At 37.5% G+C, this 20,911-nt stretch overlaps 1 long non-coding RNA gene and 1 pseudogene across 1 annotated transcript; one reads left to right on the forward strand and one right to left on the reverse strand.

Annotated features, from left to right (window-relative positions):
- Nucleotides 1–1,509: 1,509 nt before the first annotated feature.
- LOC149256318 (uncharacterized) lies at nt 1,510–2,376 on the forward strand. Its single transcript, XR_016266458.1, has 3 exons — nt 1,510–1,781; nt 1,883–2,093; nt 2,203–2,376. It is a non-coding gene; the product is annotated as an uncharacterized LOC149256318 (long non-coding RNA).
- An 8,152-nt stretch (nt 2,377–10,528) lies between these two features.
- On the reverse strand, nt 10,529–11,416 carry LOC149256319 (peroxisomal membrane protein PEX14-like; annotated as a pseudogene).
- Nucleotides 11,417–20,911: the final 9,495 nt, after the last annotated feature.

Below are 20,911 nucleotides of genomic sequence, written 5' to 3' on the forward strand. Positions count from 1 at the left end.
CGAACATCTTTATCAGAAGTGCAGATTCAGTGTATCTAGGTAAACTGGAACAAAGGGTTAGAAAAGTAATAAATAACGCAGAGCCTTATTATCGTTGGTGCCGCTCCCCTCATCAAATTAGAAAAGTTCGAGAGGAAAGCTTCGAGCTCTGTCTTGAGACGCCAATGGAGATGAAAACAATACACGGCCGCATGTTGCTTATCGTCACTGTATGGACGCGCTTACACCTATTACTAGCTCAGCCTGTTTGGCTTGGTGAACCTCTCTGGAGTGGTTGTGGGGAAACGGAATATATAAATGGTAGCGATTTCCAGCGTAATGTAATCCAGGTTTTGGAATCATTGTCGGCGAACGCTTCTACCAGCGGGTTCAATAACTCAAGTGCAGAGGAGATTTAAATTCCTCCGATTGCAAAGGCTTTGCTTCTACGGCGAAAGAAAGCCTTGTAAAGAAATGCCACAACACTTCTGGATTCTTTTATATAGATGCCTACTTCTTACGTTACGACCATCATAGTTTTTGGAACGATTATGATGAGAGCAGTGACCATCATAGCATTTGTAACAATAATATTGCAAGCGATGAGCCAGATGACTTCGCAAATATTACGCTGGAGGCTCTGTCAAAACTTATTAACAAAACCGTGCGGAGTCGCACACTTTTTGCTACAGATAAATTCGAAACCAACTATGGAGGTTTCCCGGAAATCTACTCCCTAGCCCAATGTTGGAATCATGTGTCACCAACAAACTGCCAAACGTGCCTAGCTGCCGGTCGGTCGATTTTATCCGATGCGGGCGAGGGACGGCCAACTCGGCAGTTCCTATTTCCAATCTTATTAAAACATAAATGCGGTGTGACATGCTACGGGAATAGTAGATGCCTTACATTTATATTTCCCTTGATTTTGGCATTTTAGGAAGGTAACTGTTATTTTCCTTGCATGTGAGACACATTTATGTTTCAATAAAGTTGGAAATAGGAACTGCCTGCAAAACTGGATGTCTTGCAGCGGTTACAACTTTTTTAATACTTCCATCATGCCGTCACCGCCACCGCCAAAGGAAAGTCCTCCAGTATCCGGTATCTTCTTTCACACAGTAATTTTAAATGTATTTTCTCTGTTTGTTTTTTCTATGTGGCGATTGGATCAGAAGATAGATGATGTTTCGTCTGAACACATTCATGGCAATTGAAATTTATTCTCACCGAAATATGTACTTTCTTTTCCATAATAGAAAGAACCTTTTTACTTGAAAAAAGTGGTATGGTGATTTTGCTCATTTCCTAAAATAAAAAAACCAATACTTTAATAGAAAGAAGTTTTTTTCTCTGAAAAAAGGTGGTAGGGTGATTTTGTTCATTTCCTAAAATAAAAAACAACAATTTACGAAGCCTTAATGTGTGAATTTGCAGGGATAATTGTGGGCGTACTAGCCGCTACGGTCGGATTGGTTACATTCATAGGCCTTTGGAAGTGGAAGTTTTTCTCTCGTCTAATACCTTGGGAACGCATTTCTCGAACCGGAGGTTCTGGAATTGCTAAACCACTAGTGTGCGCTTGATATACTAGTGTCTTGTGAACTTATCAACTATTTCTTTACCGCAAAATAAATAGATGCATTGTTAATGTTTTCTCAGGGGAAGGAGGAGAAATTGACTTAGCGCCTACTATAGCTCATCCGGAACTTATATTCAATTACGACATACTGAAAAAGGCTGCGTCCAATTTTAATGAGGAAGACAAGCTTGGCGAGGGAGGTTTTGGATCCGTATTTAAAGTGAGAGCTTAATATCATTGCTTTATGTCAAATTAGATATTTGGAATCTGCAGGTTCCATGAAAAATAGAATTAATAATGAAGTTCATTGATCTGCTGTAGGGGGTTCTACCTGATGCAAGAGAGGTTGCAATCAAACGGCTGAACATAGATTCAAGACAAGGAGACACTGAATTTCTGAATGAAGCCAATCTTATCAGTCGTGTTCAGCACAGGAATTTAGTGAAATTGCTTGGCTGCTCCGTTAAAAGCTCAGAAAGGCTACTGGTATACGAATACCTCGAGAACGGCAGTCTCGACAACATTCTATTCGGTAGCTTCGCCCTCTTTAACTACTTAATCCCTGGATGGACCCTGGATTTGTTCAAGTTTTTTAATATAGCTTGCCAATGGTTTTACTTCCTGTTATGCAATCATTGCAGATAGAACAAAACGCCATTTACTTGACTGGAGCGGTAGGTATGAAATCATAGTTGGAACTGCACGTGGACTGGCCTATCTTCATGAGGAATCTGACATTCGGATCATCCATAGAGATATTAAAGCAAACAATATTTTACTTCATAAAAAATACAAACCCAAAATGGCAGATTTTGGTTTAGCCAAACTCTTTGGAGAAGATCAGAGCCACGTTACCACTAGAATTGCTGGAACTTTGTAAGAATTCTGAATGTCTTGATGTCCCCAACTTTATTTAATAAATTGCAGGATATGAACCAACTGCAATTCACATATTTGAGGAAGCATCATATAATTTTAATTTTAAAAGGGTTAAGATATGTTGATTTCATTATACATGGCATCGTGCAGTGGTTACATGGCGCGTGAGTACGCCTTCTGCGGACAGCTGACAGAAAAAGCGGATGTATTCAGTTTTGGAGTACTTGTTCTTGAGATCATCAGCGGAAGAAGGAATCAAAGTTTGCCTCAACACATGGTGTTTCTCCCGGAAGAAGTATGGCTAATGTGGATCTAATATAGTATAAATTTCCCGTATGAAATATGATTCTTACTCACTAATGTTTTATGATTTGTGGATATTGGTCAATTATCAGACATGGAGACTGTATAAGGAAGAGAGAGCATTAGAGGTTATGGATCCCACATTGGAGGGCAGATATTCGTGTGAGGAAGCGATGAAAGTGATTAAAATTGGTCTTCTGTGCACTCAAGGAGCTGCAACGTTGCGGCCTTCAATGTCACTGGTAGTGTCCATGCTGACCAGTGAGCGAGAACATCTTTCCTCACCGACAAGGCCTGTTTACATAGATGTGGAGAATTTGACCAAATCTCACCAACTGCAACGTTCTACAGTTGTTGATTCTGACAAAGCATCTAGCAGTACAGCAATTTCTTCTGACACACATTCAGATATCCATTCTGCAACTGCTGCTCCTGCAGCTTTTGATCCTGACAGAGCATCTCGCAGTATAGCAATTTCTTCTAACACACATTCCGATACCCATTCTGCAACTGCTGATCCTTGGTCAGGCACCCTGGAACCGAGGTGAAAATCAGCCAACGTTTAGGTGCTAAAATTTTTATTTGTGCACGGGCAAGTATGCTTATTATTGCTGCGATCCATAAATGACATAATCAGATTGTTCGTTATTGAAAGAAGATTAGGGGTAGATAGGATTTGGTAATGGGAAATGGGGGATTTTCATCACATAGCGATTAAGCTCGCTTTTTTGCTTATTCCCATCTATTGAGAAAGGCAAAAGGAAAAACCTTAATTAATAAAATAAATTTAAATACTATTTCAACATTATATTATTTTCATTTATTAGCATTATTTCTTTTAGATGACTCGTGCTATCATCTACCACTAGTCCTCATACGATTAAGTGATTCAAGCTCTGCAGTTAAAAACTCTTTAAATTGTTTACTTTGGAATGTACTACAGATTTTTCTCTAAAAATAATATCTATACATATCCCACATCATTTCATCTTGCAAAGATATCATAAATTAGAATAAAAGTTATAAGCCTCTATCACGACTATAAGGTATTATTCTTTCAATCCATTAACGTCATCAAATTGAAAATATTATTCAAATTCATGAACCTTGGTTGCAATGGTTTTTCCGTGCAGGGATTCAATTGTTGAATTGAGGTTTTTGTGATTCATATCAAGTTTATGAAAGATTTTTTTGGCGTAAATCACATGATATTTCATTTGTCGACATGTTTCGAACCAACTAGTGTGGTTCATTGTCACCACACTGGCTGGTTCAAAATGCATCATATTAAAAGTTTAATAAATATAATTATATAGAAGAAAATCAAATATTTTAATTTTAATTTTAAAATTATATTATTAATATATAAATTTTAAATTGAGAAAATTTATACATAATTATATATTAAAATCTTTTAGTATTTATTTAATTTAATTCAATTTAATGGATATTTAACCACCACCATCGTCATCATATAAGACATATTAGTTTATATATTTATATATATATATATATATATATATATATATATATATATATATATAAAATATTGAGTTTAATTTTAATTTGTATATTTAGATTTTTAGATTTTTATTGATTTGTTAATATAGTTATTTATATATCAACTTACTTTTAATTCATTTTTATTAATTATTTTCTTTATTTTTTTTTTTATGTTTATGAGTGTTACATTAATTTTTAACTAAAAAATATTATATTAATTTTTAATTTTAATTTTTATATTCCAATCATTTAGGATCAGTTTTCTCTCTATATTTTCATTATTTGTTTTTATGTTGGGAACAAATTCTCCATCTTAGTCATTATGATGAGTGGTTCCAAAGGCGTCTAGTCAATAATTTGAATGTGATTTTTTGGGAAAAGATTTTCTTGAATAAAATATGAATCACACACTCGCACACACACATATATAAATATATACTATTAAATGGATACTATTTAAAAAAAATCTCAATTTTAATAGTAAATTACATATTTTTTTTATTGAATATTCACTCACACTCTATGTATGACTTTTCAAACTAGAGTAGTCACCTATAATACTATAAATAGACATAATATTTGAATCCTTAAAAAATACCCTATTTTATTTTTAATATTTGTGTGAATATTATATAATTTGAAATATTATAATTATTATATGATTGAATGAAAGAAACTTTTTCATTTTTTTAATAATACCATGGTGAATCTAGAAATTAATTAGCTCGAGTAATCTCGACAAGGCCCAAGATCAAACCTAGCCACTTCCACTATAACAACATGATTATATCCAACAATGAGTAAGTGTGATATACTGAGAATTTACGACTTAGTAAGGGCCCGAACTTCTCTTGTTTGGGGAGCCTATAAGAATTTATGAGTTAGTAAGAGCCAAGACTTCTCGAAGGTGGGGGAGCTAGCAAGAGCTGAGACTTCTCTAGGGGGGGGGAGCCTACATGAATTTATGAGTTAGTAAGAGTCAATATTTCTCAAAGGTGGCAGGGGGCGCTACAGGAATTTATGACGTAAAAAGGGTCGAGACTTCTAAATGTTGGGGGAGCCTAGCCGTTGAGTGAAATCCCATAAGCCAAATATACCAAACCATTATCACTTAGAAAGAGGGGGAGTCTACTCTTTGAGCCTTATCACAATGGCTCAAAGATATCCAGCCCTGGGATTTGAAACCACTTGGAGGGGATAACATCTCATTATGACAACTACTCTTTGTCCCATGGGGAGAATGTTGGAAACCTTTGAGCACTATTGAGGTAGGGAGGTGAATCAGTAGTGTGACTTATTACAAATTTTTTCCTTTTATTACTTCTCAATTGAATCACACACTTGTTATTGCAGCAACTCACAATATGTTAGCAGCATATGAGTACACAATAAACATGTAAAAATATAAGAAACATATACTAAATGCAAACCATCAAAGCACAACCAAAAAAACATCATCACACATGAGACACAAGATATCTGGTGGCAAACCCTTCACTGGGAAAAAAATCACCCTTACTACTATTGTGCTGCTCTAAATCATCTCACTCTCATCAGCTTAGAGACTCGATTCTACTGATCATACCAAAAGACTATGTTCTCCACAGATCTACAAATTATCATCCATTGAAATCCACCACGATCAATCGATCCTCACCCACCTCCGATTGGACTATCCAACTACCATTGGATGGATAAATTATTATGTTCACTGAAACTTCACAATCACAGCTCCACATCCATGAATTCACTGCTCCTCTACTCTATGCGGGCCTCCTTTCAGCTATTTTCAAACTAGATCGCAAGACTTTCTTCTCAACTCGATTCATATCTGTAATACACACTCTGCAGCAAGATAATCTCATCAAATCAATCAAATATAATACCACAAATATGTCCTCTTAAATCTAGCAAAATAATGGCCACAACAAATCTTCTATATCATCACCAATAATAATATCAAACCCTCACATCAGAATATAATTGTTGCATACTACAATTAGAAACATACAACACAATGGCTGTGTCAAATGAAAAAGCATCTCTTGCAAAAGAAATGTGAGAATCACCAACAAAATATACTCCAACAACATACAAAAACCCTCCAAACAATATCTACTCTAGTAGCCTGAAATTTGATATATTTTGTAGCATGATTCAGATCTTCTCATTATGCAGCCATTAACACTCATACACTGAAGCATCTATGCTCTCCAATAGATCTGAAACATAATCACTCTATGTAGCCTTCTCTTTCACACATACACTCAACATCATCAACCATTAAGCTCCAAAATGAAGAATATAAAACCTGTAGGGCGAAATTGAGCTTGGAGCTAGGATCAAGGGTGCAAAAATTGGACCAAGTCAATCCACTAACCTCACTACTTGTGCACCACACGAGTTCACATCATTGAAGGACCTTTTCAAACCATTTTTGACCTTAACTAATCAATTTAGGAGCTTTTGTGAATTACCAAGCTGAATTTTTCCTGATCTGTGTGAGGAATGCAAAGAAATTCACTTTCACGACATATACACTACTTTCCTTCATAAAGCCTAGGTATACACTTGTTTCCTTCACAAGACCTATGTATGCCTCTCAAAACTGAGTTTTCTCAAGAGTGTTACAACCCTGATCTTGCTTTTGATCAACTCCAAACTTCCAGGACTTGTTTATCTACTTGGGGGGGCATCTCATAACATTGTAGAACCTTTAAAACCCATGACAAGTCTATGATAACCATAAAAAAAGTAGCCCAAGTGTCATTTCCACGTTGACCTAAAAGGCCAACAAACATAGGTTGGCAAGACTGCCAAAGAATCCTCCACTCTTCAAAAAACATCTGCACATGTTGCAACACATATGACAGACCTGCAATACATTGTAGCACATCTCCATCATCATCATAAGACCATCCCACTGCAACAAGTTATCAAGTCTTCCATCATCATATGATCAATATCAATTCCAACACATGCCAACATAAACCTATTGCTGCATCAACAATCTACATCATGATAGCTTGACATAAGTGCATGACCTCATAGGGTTGACATCAATGCCAACATAACTATCTCAATGCCAAGTCAACTAACGGCAAACCATGCTACAGTGAAGGCATCTAATAATTACCTAGAGTACATAAGGTTGACATCAATGCCAACATAAGCTAGCTACCATCATGAACCAATGCTAACATCACCTAGTTGGACCCATGCACCATAATGCCAACAATATCCTCCTTTGGAATTGATGGAAAATACACACGACCTCCAAACCAATCTCCTCTATCACTCCCCCCTGGCATTAATGGCAAAGGGTCAACTCCATCTAATAATGCAGCAAGATATGAAGCACAAATACTGGAGCAATTTATCTCTACATGGCTAAAAAATAATGCATATAAACCAAATCCATGCCTCTCATGTCAGTAACAACAAGTAGCATATATACCAATCATCATGCAGCGCAACATAGCAACCAACAACCTCTAGCACTAACAAAAATATGCCAACATAAGGCAATCATACAAGCATTAATGAGCAACAACAAATAATATCAACAACATCCATAGGCAACATCAACCTCTCTACCCATATAATGAGGTCAAAACCCAAAAAACATAACATAGCATGAGGCACATCATGAACATCTACAAGCGAATCGTAATGCCAACAATATATGGATGAAGAAAAAAAGAGAAAATAATCCTCCTCCTAAACACATGCCCTCTCCAAAATCAGCTCCAACCGACAACGAATTGTTTTCGTTGCAAATAATGCTTCTTTTCCACAAATAGAAGCACCATGTGGACATAAACTCCACATGACCATGAATGAATGACATATACATGATAAATGCATGGTTTTAGTTGTGATATAAAACCTCATATATGACTCTCATATGAACATATCATAACCTCATGACTCATGACTAAATGACCCAAAGATAGATCAATAAAAGTACATGGCTCCATGAACATTTTACATGAATTTGCAATGAATAACATGACTACTATGATCATCTCCTATGGAGCAATGTCTCAAATACATAACATATCATGGTTGTTACAATGTCATTAGCCCATACATGTGGCTGCAAAATGACTCCATAAGACTCCTCCAAAACATGCCTCATGATGACTCATCATACTAAGAACTAAACTCTCAGCCAACATAAAATGATGATACAATAGTTATTTCATGGTTGTAATAAACTGCATATAACAACCCATACATGTTTGCTTCATGCTTGAAATCATCTATGTGTATCCTGTACCAAGTATCTTATTGCATGCATGGTTGTACAACCTTTCAACCAACTATCAATAGAGATAAAAAACATATATATGGTTGAAAATTGTATTACTTTCACTCAGGAAACATATGTAAAGAAGCTACAAATAACTAAGTGAAAATGATGGAGAAAAACATCAAATACCTCATGCAAACCTTATACCATGCACACTTCCCCCTGAGTTCAATATACCTCCAATAAACAAAATGATCATGTGGACCTGAATCTGCATGAGGATGGAATGAACTCATCATATGCTACTACAATACTCTATCAAACGGCCCCCATGAGGTTGTGCACCTCTCATTAACTCTACAGTCCTCTATAAGTATGTAGGGAATAATCATGGACTACAGGAGGGACTCTCTTCACTACTTGAAGAGTTGTTGCTCGTTCTTTCTCCACAGTGTCTTGGGCTACTTCTTTTCTTCCTTCATCTTCTCTTCTCTTCCTTCACTAGTTTTGTTCTAGGTCCTCTTTGTTTTTGTTGCTTTTGACGGTTTAACCTTGAGTAACGAGGAAGCAAGAAATCTCTTTCCGTACGAAAAAAACTACGGCATATATAACACTCCACATGGCCAAGAGGATCAAATATTCTTTTTCTCATGCCAGATATAAACCTTGCATGACTTGAGTCTCTCCTCCAATGGTTAGACCTGCAATCTATTCCCTTATGGCCAAACAGGTGACATGAGTGACAATAACCATAAAAAGCATAATTATACATGTTGGCCAATATCCTTGGCTGCTTATATTGTTGCAACCTCTGTTGATGTGATTTATACATTATACTCTAGAAATTAGCTACAACATGCCCAAACTTGTGACAAATGTAGCATTGTATTTCATGCACATATATATATATATATATATATATATATATATATATATATATATAGATATATATATATATATATATATATATATATATATATATATATATATATTTATATATATATTATCAAAATTTGTTGCACACCTAATTCTCTAAACGTTGGGAGTGCAAGAGACCTTGAAATATGGAATCCAATAGTCACTCCAATGTATCATAAAATGTATATCATGCAAATAATATATGTATTCAATGCTTATTCTTCATATTTGGTCTTCGCCATGGTGATATCTAACATGGTAACAGAGTTGCAGGCGTATTCTTGCCCTTCTCCAATTCGATCCATTTGTCCTGCCATCCTAGCCCGTCATTTCTCTACATGACAATTGATACCAATTCCACCAAGAAGAGAAATTGGTCTAAGATATGCGCATTGATTTGTAAACCAACGTTTTCATCCATGTGAGTTTTCTCTTAGACCATTATGAGTTATTTTTATGTGCCCATTGTATATGCAACCGTTTATCTGTCCTTATTGTGTCTAGAATCTCCTCAACGCTTTCTACACTATTCTCTAGCGTTTTCTTGCACCCATGTTGCTTAGTTTTCTGAAAATTAATTCAAAAGTGCAACCTATTAGCTATTTTGTTCTAGTAGGCCCTTTGCTTGGTGCTCATTGAAACTTCGACCAATTTTGACCACCTCTCCTGAAAGGAGTGGCTTTAGAATGTGAAAAATAAGAAAATGACTTCTCAATGTTCTCCAGACCATAACGAATCCTGAGATTCCTAGAATATCTCCCTCAATTCTTGAATAGTTGCAATTTCACCATTGTGCACTAAATATTAATTTGTCATCTGCATATGGATTTACATGGAATCCTGATGGACCAATTAATCAAACACCTTCGTGAAATGAATTTGAGGGATAGATGTTGAAGGACAACCTAGTTTTTGAAGGATTGACATTGGGGGGAAATCAAACATTTGACTTCCATCTTTACTCATTATTCATCCAAAACCCAGATTAAATTCCCATCGTCACTGCAAATTGTAGTTAACACTTTCACATCCTTTTAATGCCCAACATTGCATTTATTACATTCGCATTGATGTCCTGAGGTTGTCTAGTGGGTGATTATTATTATTGCTCATTTTTTATCTTTGAAGAAGAAAAATATTTGTATCTGAATGAAGCTTATCAATGTTGGGTTTCTCCCTCCGCGCTTCCATAGACTGGGCTCAACACTTGTAGGTGCAGATGAAGGCCTCACTAACCCCTAATCAACAATTCACACATTAGCATCCTTTAATGTTCTTGGAATTTGATTCATAAATTCCTCTCCAATCTACTTGCTTTATGGATGAAATGACTCCCAAAGTGTCGTTACTGAAGAGAAGTCTTCATTGAATTCATTTCCTCAATTTTTCCTTCCACGTACCATAGGAGGCCCTCAAAATATTTCCTATCTTCAATTCTTGATTTAGCCAGTTCTCGACTAACATTAGCTACCTCAGATGTTGCCATAGAAACAAATTTTTCAACAATTGCAGCTTCTATAGCTCGACTTGGCTCTAGAGCCTTCTTCCACTTAGTTTCATCAACTTCAGAAGTTACTTCTGGTATCGAATATTTCAATTTTGGAATAACTGCATTCTTGAACAACACACCGGCACCAGCACCAAAAACCGTTGCAGTGAGAAATCCTACAACAATAATCATATGTGTCTAGTGAAAACAGGTTGGTTGAACCAATGGGGTTGTTGGTGTTGTAATTAGTGGAGCCACTATATGCTGCAATGTTTGAACTAGGGTTCCACGTACTTTTGGGTGAGATAAAAAATAATTTCAATGCATTTTGAACCTGTTCTTCTCTCATGCGCTTTGAATTTATAAACAGCCAGTTACCATCCTTTTCCTTTGAAAGTTCTCCTTTTGCATCTGGAACTCCTTTACCTTCCACCACTTTTGTAGACTGACCTGTATTTAGTACTTTTTCATCCACTTGACTGGACAGAGAATTTTTTTTTGCCCACATTGTGGTTCTTGTAGAAAAGATCAAAATAATACTATGAGAAGGTTGTTTGAATGTATAACAAAATTTATGTACTTGGGTCTCCCACATTTGGAGGTTACTCTTCTTTGATTATTTGTGACCAAAGGTTTCTAGTGAAAATCCCAAAGAGTCTATTGTTTGATGTTGCAGAATCACTAAAATGCATAAAAAAAAAAAAAAAGAAAGAAAGAAAGGTGTGACTCTTGTGGACTTGAGAACATTGCGACTTACCTTCTACTACAAGCATTTCTTTTGTAACAATTTTTTCATTCATAAGATCTCAAATTTGATCCTCTACAACCTTATGTTTACCCTCTACTATAGATTTCTAACAACAAATATGACTTATGATGCACTATCTTAGATGCAGATTGGGGAGGATTTGGAACTTCATGAACAAGATATCTTTGTGTGTCTGAATATGTATATGCAGTAAGAAGCGACATAGAAGTATTGTCACTAGGAGAATGCATTAGCGTCCTATTTATTGTGTCGTTCCTCAGTGCATTGGGTGTTGAAGCAACATTGGTGCATTAAGTTGGAGCGTTGAACAATCTTAAAGCTCCATGTTGAAGCAGCCTATGGTTAAATATCCCTTCTCTGCATTGTGAAGTTGCAAACATTGTCATACACTGTGTTGAATTGGTATGTGTATTGAGATTTAACTGGATTAGTTTGTTGCATATTATACAAGTATCATAAAGATATATTTTATGCTAAAGAGAGAGTAAAGTTCTGATTGTAGTGGAGATTGGAAAATCTTTTTAATCATTGCGATTGTCAACTAATACTTCTGTTCTAAATGGCTCTGATTGGTGATGTATTAGAGTTATTAAATATTCTCACTCATTCAACTATTTATGATATGGTGGAAATCAACAAAAACACTCTCTGTGATATTAAAACATGTCTGTAGAATGCATAGGAAAAGATAGATTTTTTAGAGCTTGAATCTCAGCTTCAACGAGAAGAATTACAACAATTGAGTCATCATTCTAAACCTATTTCTGTTCAAAGCATTGAGACAGACACCCATCAACAATGAGAAAGTCATCAAGTCAATAATGTTACAGTTGATTCAGATCCAGTGCCCAATGCAGCATCAGAGTTACATGCAAATGCAAAAGTTCAATCTGCACTTCCCAAGCCATGCATCAGATGTTATAGATCTAACCCAAAAATATATGATAATAGAAATAAACCCAAGAATAATAAGATTGAAATAGATAGAAATGATTCTCTTTATTGATCAAAGTTCAAACCCTTAAGGTAGGGCAACACCATACATTCACTCCTTAAGGAAGGAGAACACTCCACAAGCCATATGCCTGTTCATACAATAATCCTTGACACTATTCCTTTACATCTCTCCATGTGGAGTCTCTAGCCTCTATATAGGCCTCATACATACAATACCATGGGTCATTACCATGGTTCCCTCATACCATCAAACTAATACCATGGGCCCATTACATTGTTATTAACTACTTGTGGTCCCTTACATGATATGGGTTAACCACCTTATTTATTACTATGGCCCATCCCATTATTACATTATTACCTTGGGTACCTCCCTTTGTACCCCATATTATCCCCCCTAGGTATATAACATTCCACCCCCCTTAGCATATTTCGTCCCTGAAACATGGGAAGAACACAAATAATAAGGTCTACTCAAAAGAGTAGTCCACTGGTACCATGCACGTGCATCTAGCCATCCAAGAGAAAGGTGAACCCTCGGTCTCACTGGTGCCTCTCTTGCTTGAGATGGAAGTTGACCGTGGTAGCTCTTCTGTGTTGATGTGTAGTACGTGGATCTTCACTCCTCTCTATCCGTCCTGCGGGGGTTGTTGTCCGTGTGTCTAATTGGTTGCCATCTGGATGGTTGTCTTGTGGGGTGATGTGGGTGATGATATGTTGAAGTTTTAACCTGTTAGTGTCATTATTTGTAGCCTTCCTCCAGTGATCAAACATGCTCTTACAAAGTGATTTTAAGGTGTCAAGGTCAAATTTTGTCATTTCAAAGAGTCTTCAAGCAAAATTTGGTCACTAGGCATTAGGTCTAGGGTTTGCTTTCACTCCTTTAAAAGTTGCCCAAATGTCAGTCTATGTCACTATTCATCTGAGTCTATCATCATTCATATGGTTGTTATCATCATATCGGGTTCCATTGGGTCATGTTACACCTTGTTCATGCTTCAGTTTCGCCTAGGCAAGGTTCATTTCCCTCTCCTAGGGTTTTGAAGGAAATTTCTCTTGGATGGTCAAATCATTGGCAAAATTTCTATCCTGATGTTCATACACCTTCCCCTATCATTAATGTACCTTATTAAACACTTCCCATCACTGAGATTCTCCAAATTCCTCATTTTTCCACAAACCCTAGTTTCTTGCCACAACTTGGCAATTTTCTAGGCTAGGCCTGTGTTTTTCCCTTTTGGACCCCTTCCCCTCACTCGATCTCTAAGATTCCTCTTTCCCCTACTTCCTAACATCCCTCCCTACTTTCAAAAATTTCCCCAAGAATTTAGAAGCCCCTTATCCCCTTCATTTCGCTTCATTTCGACAAAATCCCTTGTTTCACACATCGGGATAGGTTTCACTCAAATGATGTTTCAGAGCAATCAAAGATGAATTTTGGAAACTGAGAGAGGTTTCTGTTCAAAACATGCCAAGGAAGAAAAACCTCCTTGAGGTTTTACACAGGTATAATGGTTTTGGAGAAATGTCAAAAATACAATCGCCTGGGGAGAATTGATGCACCTCTGAAGTGACCTTGGGAAAATCAATTTTTCTCCTAGCTTGGTTGGCCAAATAACTTTCTTGATGAGTCAAAGGATAAATATACAAAAATATATTTCCAATGAGCTATCATGAGCTCAATTTGGAGTTGAGGAAGGCATTCAAAAGTTGACTTCAACAGCACTCTGCCTTGAGGCAGCCTCATTTGGCACATTCTGACCCGTCTTGGGAGATTTGATTTTTTACAAGGAAAATGAACTCCAAATTGAAATATTCCAATTGATTTGGAAAGTAGACTAAAATACCTTTCCAACGAGCTATCCTACACCCAATTTGGACACCGGAAAGGCCTCCAAAATCCTCCTGCAAAAGGGTGCTATGCATATAAGGAGCGCTACGCATATAGCTTCCCCTGCCTTTGTAAAATAACACTGGCGCTACGCATATAAGGAGCGCTACGCATTGGGCCAGAACACAAAATTTTTTGCCACTGCTCTTCAAAATTCAAATTCTCTCAGTCTCCTTTGCCTCCTGTAAGTTTAAATCATCTTGTTATTATCTTTGGTTAGTGTTTGGAGTTGTTTGAAGATCGGTTGTAAGAGTATGAATGTTGAAAAACACAAACCCTACTCTCTTGCAGTCCACTATTCACACGGCCCTATTTCCCACAGTTCCTCCCAAATTTGGAATTTGAAACAAAAGCACCAAATCCTCATTCTTCATCTCATTTAAGCCAACACAGATTTTGCAACATCATGGAGGCGGACAACAACACATCATACAACCAAGACAGAGATTGCACCACTGAACTGCATACACCAGGAGGACACTGAAGCGTCGTGAAACACCTGATCCACTCTGGATTTTGGCTGAGGCTTTGTTGGCTGGGCATGATACATGATGGAGGGTCTTCGCTTCGAATTTGAGCAAATTCGGAGAAATTTTTGTCATTTTGAAAGTTTTTGGTCCCAAAACAGATTTTTCAGCTATACGAGTAGCGCGTCGACGCGCTCGCTTATGATTGGGACACTTTCTGGAGTAAAACTTTGTATTTTTTGGTTTGTCATGGTAATTTATGCATGCTCAATTATTGCCGAAGCATTTCATCAAGTTCTGGATGATCAAAAGGCCCAAAAACACCATGAAAACCACCTTGCTGCCACCTTTTGCAACAACAGGAAGTACTTCTGGGAGAATGCAATTTTGAGGGGCAAATGAGCTCCAAATTGGGAAACTCCACTTTGGAAGGATAGCAGACATCCAGGTCTTTCCAACTAGCTATTGTGAGGTTCATTTCAATGTCGGGAAGTGCCCCAAAAACAGGCTGAAAGGTGCGCTATGCATAGAGGTTTTTGGTCAAATTTTCATCCTCCAGCTCAGGAATTTGGCCAGTTTTCACCAGTTTCACTTCTTGATGTGATTTTTGACCCAGCCTGATGTAATTTGATTTGTATGAGGTAACTTGGCACTTATTTACCTTATTCTAGATGATTCATTCACAAAATAGCAAAAATTTAATGTAATGAATCAGTTTCCTTCTTTTTAGAGGCAGGTTGTTTTGGTCACGTAGATTCTTGCTCCATGTTTAGAATTGATTCAAACTGCTCCTAGAAGGAGGAGCTCAACCCATAGAGGTTAGGGAATGGGTTAGCTTGGTGTATATGATGTAAATTTTCAGTCAGTAGCAAGGGTTGGACTCTTGGGAAGATTTTGGCACACTATTGTAGATATTATTCATATTTTGGCTAAGGAAAGATCAGAGGTTTTGCAGCACCTATTGGGATTCTTGTGGCTTTCATTTCTTGATGGTGTTATCTCTCAGTTTATTGTAATTTTGTTCATGTTTAATGTATGTCATTCCCTTCTTATGCTTCTGAAACTAAAAGAATGAGTAAATGAGGTTGAAATCCATTGTTTACATTGCTCTGCCTTTAAATTTGTTTAGTTTTACATGTTTTCGCCAGTTTGGAGAGGATCCATGTTATCCCTTGCCCTCTTCAACTCCTTGTCGTTCTGATCCATCCATACACCTGATCAAAGGCATCAAGAGTACTGCCTACCTCGCCCCAACTTGAATTCTGCAAAGATCTGACCTTATCCCCGGACCCAAAATTGTTTTTTCCCGTTTCTCCAACAAAAACCCAAAAAATCTAAATCAAACTTTCCAATCTCTTTACTAGCCTAAAATCAGTATTAATTTTGAGTCATCTCAGCCCTTTTGAAGACCTTTTACCGAGATAGACCCAGAGAGAGCCCTCTCCTATCCTCGTAGGGCTAGCTACGAGGCTGAGCGTGCTTTGATGTGGCCTCGAGTTTTGCCTTCCTCAGCCTGACGTAGATTTGAGCGCTAACATAGTGGCGACCATACTGGGGAAGAAAATGGTTTTCTTGTTGATGTCATTTGTTTTATAGCTACAGATGGAGCCTGAAGTTATGCCAGGTAGCCTTTGAAACGCTTTTGCTTTGCATTAGCGGAAGTAGATAAACGTTGCTTCAGTCAATCTCTGGTCTAGCTTGTAAACGTGACATTTAACTTGTTAATTACCCCAGTACATATATCAAGTTCATATCTGATTGTTGATGGTGGAAAAAGATCAGACATTGGCAAGGCTGAAATCATTCACCTCGCGACTCTAAATCATTTTCGAGATCAGATCCAAAGACTCCACTGGAGGATGATCCCAACCAGCAAAAACATGAAAGGACAACATGGACAGATCAGGTATTCAAGTTGGAATTTCATCCAAGACATTTTGTTCTTTGTCATAAATTATTTCTTCTCTTTTCCCAAGAATGTCAAGAAGGCTTTGCAAAGTATATTGTATTTGAGAAAAGATCCCAGGCCTGCATTTGATTCTTTCCCTTTGAAGATTGTGAATACCAAAGATTTGCATGCCTTTGAGCTTGATCAGGATCCTTTTTCCGAATTTTGTGATGACCATCTTCAAATTGATGAGCCCCAAGAGACCAAGACTGATTCTATACCTGTTGTACATACCCCTACACCTTGTAAAATTCTAGATCGGTATAAACCTCTTGTTTTACCTTCTGTTCTCCATGCTTTCCCCAAAAACTATGATCTATACTTACCGAGGTTTGATGGTGAAAGTAAGAATGTCAACGCTGAGCAACATGTGCAGAATTTTGAGTCTTTTCTAGACTTTTTTGAAATTGATGAAGAAGATGTCAGTATTAGGCTTTTTGCTCTTTCTTTGCAAGCTAAAGTGAAGATTTGGTTCAGAGCCCTGCCTGATATGAGCATCTCTGATTTCCAGCAATTCGTCAAAGTTTTTCTCGACAGGTGGATGATCGGGCATAACCTTTTCTTGATTGTAGAAGAGTATAACCAACTAAAAAGACTACCAGGGGAGATAGTACAACAGTTTTCAGCCAGATTTAATCAAGTTTATTATTCAATGCTAGTTGAGATAAGGCCTACTCCTAGATCTGCTCTCTTGCACTATCCGGGTGCCTTTGATCCGGAGATGGAGTTTCAGCTAAGAGAAAGGGATATTGCAACACTTCACGAGATGCAAAACAGTGCAGTAAATGTAGAGACGCATCTGTTGATACAACATGCAAGGTTGAAAGAAGAATAGATGAAAAACATAGATCCGGTCGAATCAACATCTCTAGAGGTGAAGCTTGACATTTTGGTAAGTGAAGTAGAAGAGATGATGCAAAGGATCATCCCAAGGAATGATTATGATGTTCAAGCCCATGGCTTGTTGATTGAAGAAGAACAAATGGCCGCTCCAAAACATTTTGTTTCTTATCCTAGTTGTCATCGATCTGATAATGATTATTTTGTAGATCACCTTGGCGAAGAAAGAACTGTTGATATGACCTGCATGCTTGATGATATGTTTTATACCAATGATTTGCCTCAGTTTGATCAGTATGATGATGATTATGTTCTCCAAACAGAAGCTAATCTTGCAATCAAACAAGTAGCTAGTTTGTGGGAAGAAGAAGTTCATTTTCAGCAGCTTGAATACAATGTTCAGCCATCACATATCATCTATGACAGTGACGAGGAAAGTGCAGCAAATTTTGAAGTAAGTGAAGGATCTTTGCCTTTTTGTTTTGATTCATGTCAATTCATCAGAGACAACTTCCATGCAATCAGAAATCAACTGTCAACAAGTCTTGATTTGGACCATCTTGAGAGCAATAAAAACCTTGTTCAAGACTTCTCATATCCAGAATTGCAGCGTCCGAATGCCATTGATTGTCAAGTTGCAGATGAAGGCATGGAAGCTGACACATATGATCAAATGATACAAGAAGGTTCCCTACCTTTCTGTTTTGAATCATTTCAGCTTTTGAAGGGAAATTTGCATAGTACATCTTCAGTGAAGAATGAGCAGCATGTAGGAAATCATGTAATCACATTGGAACCAATAGCAAATGGGTTGCAGCAGTCTTTTAAAGTTTTTCATGATCCAATAGCTGATGTTTTGGATGAGGTTTGCAGTCAAAGTCTCTCTCCATTGACTATATGTGAGCTTGAAACGTGTATTGATACAAACTTGATCTGGCAGCCGGTTTCTTTGTCATTTTCAGCAGAGGTCTCGTCACAAGGCTCAGATCAAAGTTTGCATTCATGGTATGAGGAAAAGAGAAGTAATCCATTGGATGAGCTAAGTTCCAGTGTGCTTGAATTTCAAGATCCTTATGCAGTGTTTTTGGAGGCGGATAGAGAATTCATATCATTCAACGGACCTATTTCTAAGTTATCATGGGAGTTGCCTTTCAGTAGTTCTCTCTTGTTGTTCATAAGTGAGCACTTGCGGAGAATTCAACAAGCAGCCGGAATACTTACTTGGTTGCATTGGTTGTTTCATTTCACTTGATCAGGTGATGAATGAAACTGTTAGAGTAGATTGTGATGAATAAGCTCCCCTTTGAGCATCATTTTCAGTTTGTCGATTGTGTTTAAGTATCGCGTCAGTTTTTAGTTGAGTCATGAGTCATTTGTGAATCAATTTTCAGTCTTGTTGTTAAGTTAGTCTGTCTGGGTTTTTTGTCATGCATTTCAGCTTGAGTTTTTGACTCCATTTCCCAATGGATGAAGGCGCTGGTCTGCTCTCCCAAAGATCTGCCGTTCTTGGCACCTCCAAGGAGCTACCATCCCCATTGGAGCCAATGTTAGTGTCAGTCTTTGCAGCCTTCCTCCAGTGATCAAACATGCTCTTACAAAGTGATTTTAAGGTGTCAAGGTCAAATTTTGTCATTTCAAAGAGTCTTCAAGCAAAATTTGGTCACTAGGCATTAGGTATAGGGTTTGCTTTCACTCCTTTCAAAGTTGCCCAAATGTCAGTCTATGTCACTATTCAGCTGAGTCTATCATCATTCATATGGTTGTGATCATCATATCAGGTTCCATTGGGTCATGTTACACCTTGTTCATGCTTCAGTTGCGCCTAGGCAAGGTTCATTTCCCTCTCCTAGGGTTTTGAAGGCAATTTCTCTTGGATGGTCAAATCATCGGCAAAATTTGTATCCCGATGTTCATACACCTTCCCCTATCATTAATGTACCTTATTAAACACTTCCCATCACTGAGATTCCCTAAATTCCTCATTTTTCCACAAACCCTAGTTTCTTGCCACAACTTGGCAATTTTATAGGCTAGGTCTGTGTTTTGCCCTTTTTGACCCCTTCCCCTCACTCGATCTCTGAGATTCCACTTTCCCCTGCTTCCTAACATCCCTCCCTACTTCCAAAAATTTCCCCAAGAATTTAGAAGCCCCTTATCCCCTTCATTTTGCTTCATTTTGACAAAATCCCTTGTTTCACACATCGGGATAGGTTTCACTCAAACAATGTTTCAGAGAAATAAAAGATGAATTTTGGAAAACGGAGAGAGGGTTTTGTTCACAACATGCCAAGGAAAAAAAAATTCATTCACTTTTTACACAATTATAATGGTTTTGGAGAAATGTAAAAAATACAATCGCCTCGGGAGAATTGATGCACCTCTGAAGTGACCTTGGGAAAATCAATTTTTCTCCTAGCTTGGTTGGCCAAATAACTTTCTTGATAAGTCAAAGGATAACGAGACAAAAATATCTTTCCAATGAGCTATCATGAGCTCAATTTGGAGTTGAGGAAGGCATTCAAAAGTTGACTGCAACAGCACTCTGCCTTGAGGCAGCCTCATTTGGCACATTTTGACCAGTCTTGGGAGATTTGATTTTTGACAAGGAAAATGAACTCCAAATTGAAAAATTCTAATTTTTTTGGAAAGTAGACTCAAATACCTTTCCAACGCGCTATCCTATGCCCGATTTCAACACTAGAAAGGCCTCCAAAGGCCTCCTAAAAAATGGCGTTACGCATATAGCTTCCTCTGCCTTTGTAAAATAACACTGGCGCTACGCATATAAGGAGCGCTACGCATTGGGCCAGAACACAAAATTTTTTGCCACTGCTCTTCAAAATTCAAATTCTCTCAGTCTCCTTTGCCTCCTGTAAGTTTAAATCATCTTTCTATTATCTTTGGTCAGTGTTTGGAGTTGTTTGAAGATCGGTTGTAAGAGTATGAATGTTGAAATACACAAACCCTACTCTCATGCAGTCCACTATTCACACGGCCCTATTTCCCACAGTTCCTCCCAAATTTGGTGTTTGAAACAAAAGCACCAAATCCTCATTCTTCATCTCATTTAAGCCAACACAGATTTTTCAACATCATGGAGGCGGACAACAACACATCATACAACCAAGACA

The sequence above is a fragment of the Pinus tabuliformis genome, chromosome 7, assembly GCF_031772625.1.
Source record: "Pinus tabuliformis cultivar Carrire ecotype Pingquan chromosome 7, CPIR1, whole genome shotgun sequence".
Taxonomy (NCBI): Eukaryota; Viridiplantae; Streptophyta; class Pinopsida; order Pinales; family Pinaceae; genus Pinus; species Pinus tabuliformis.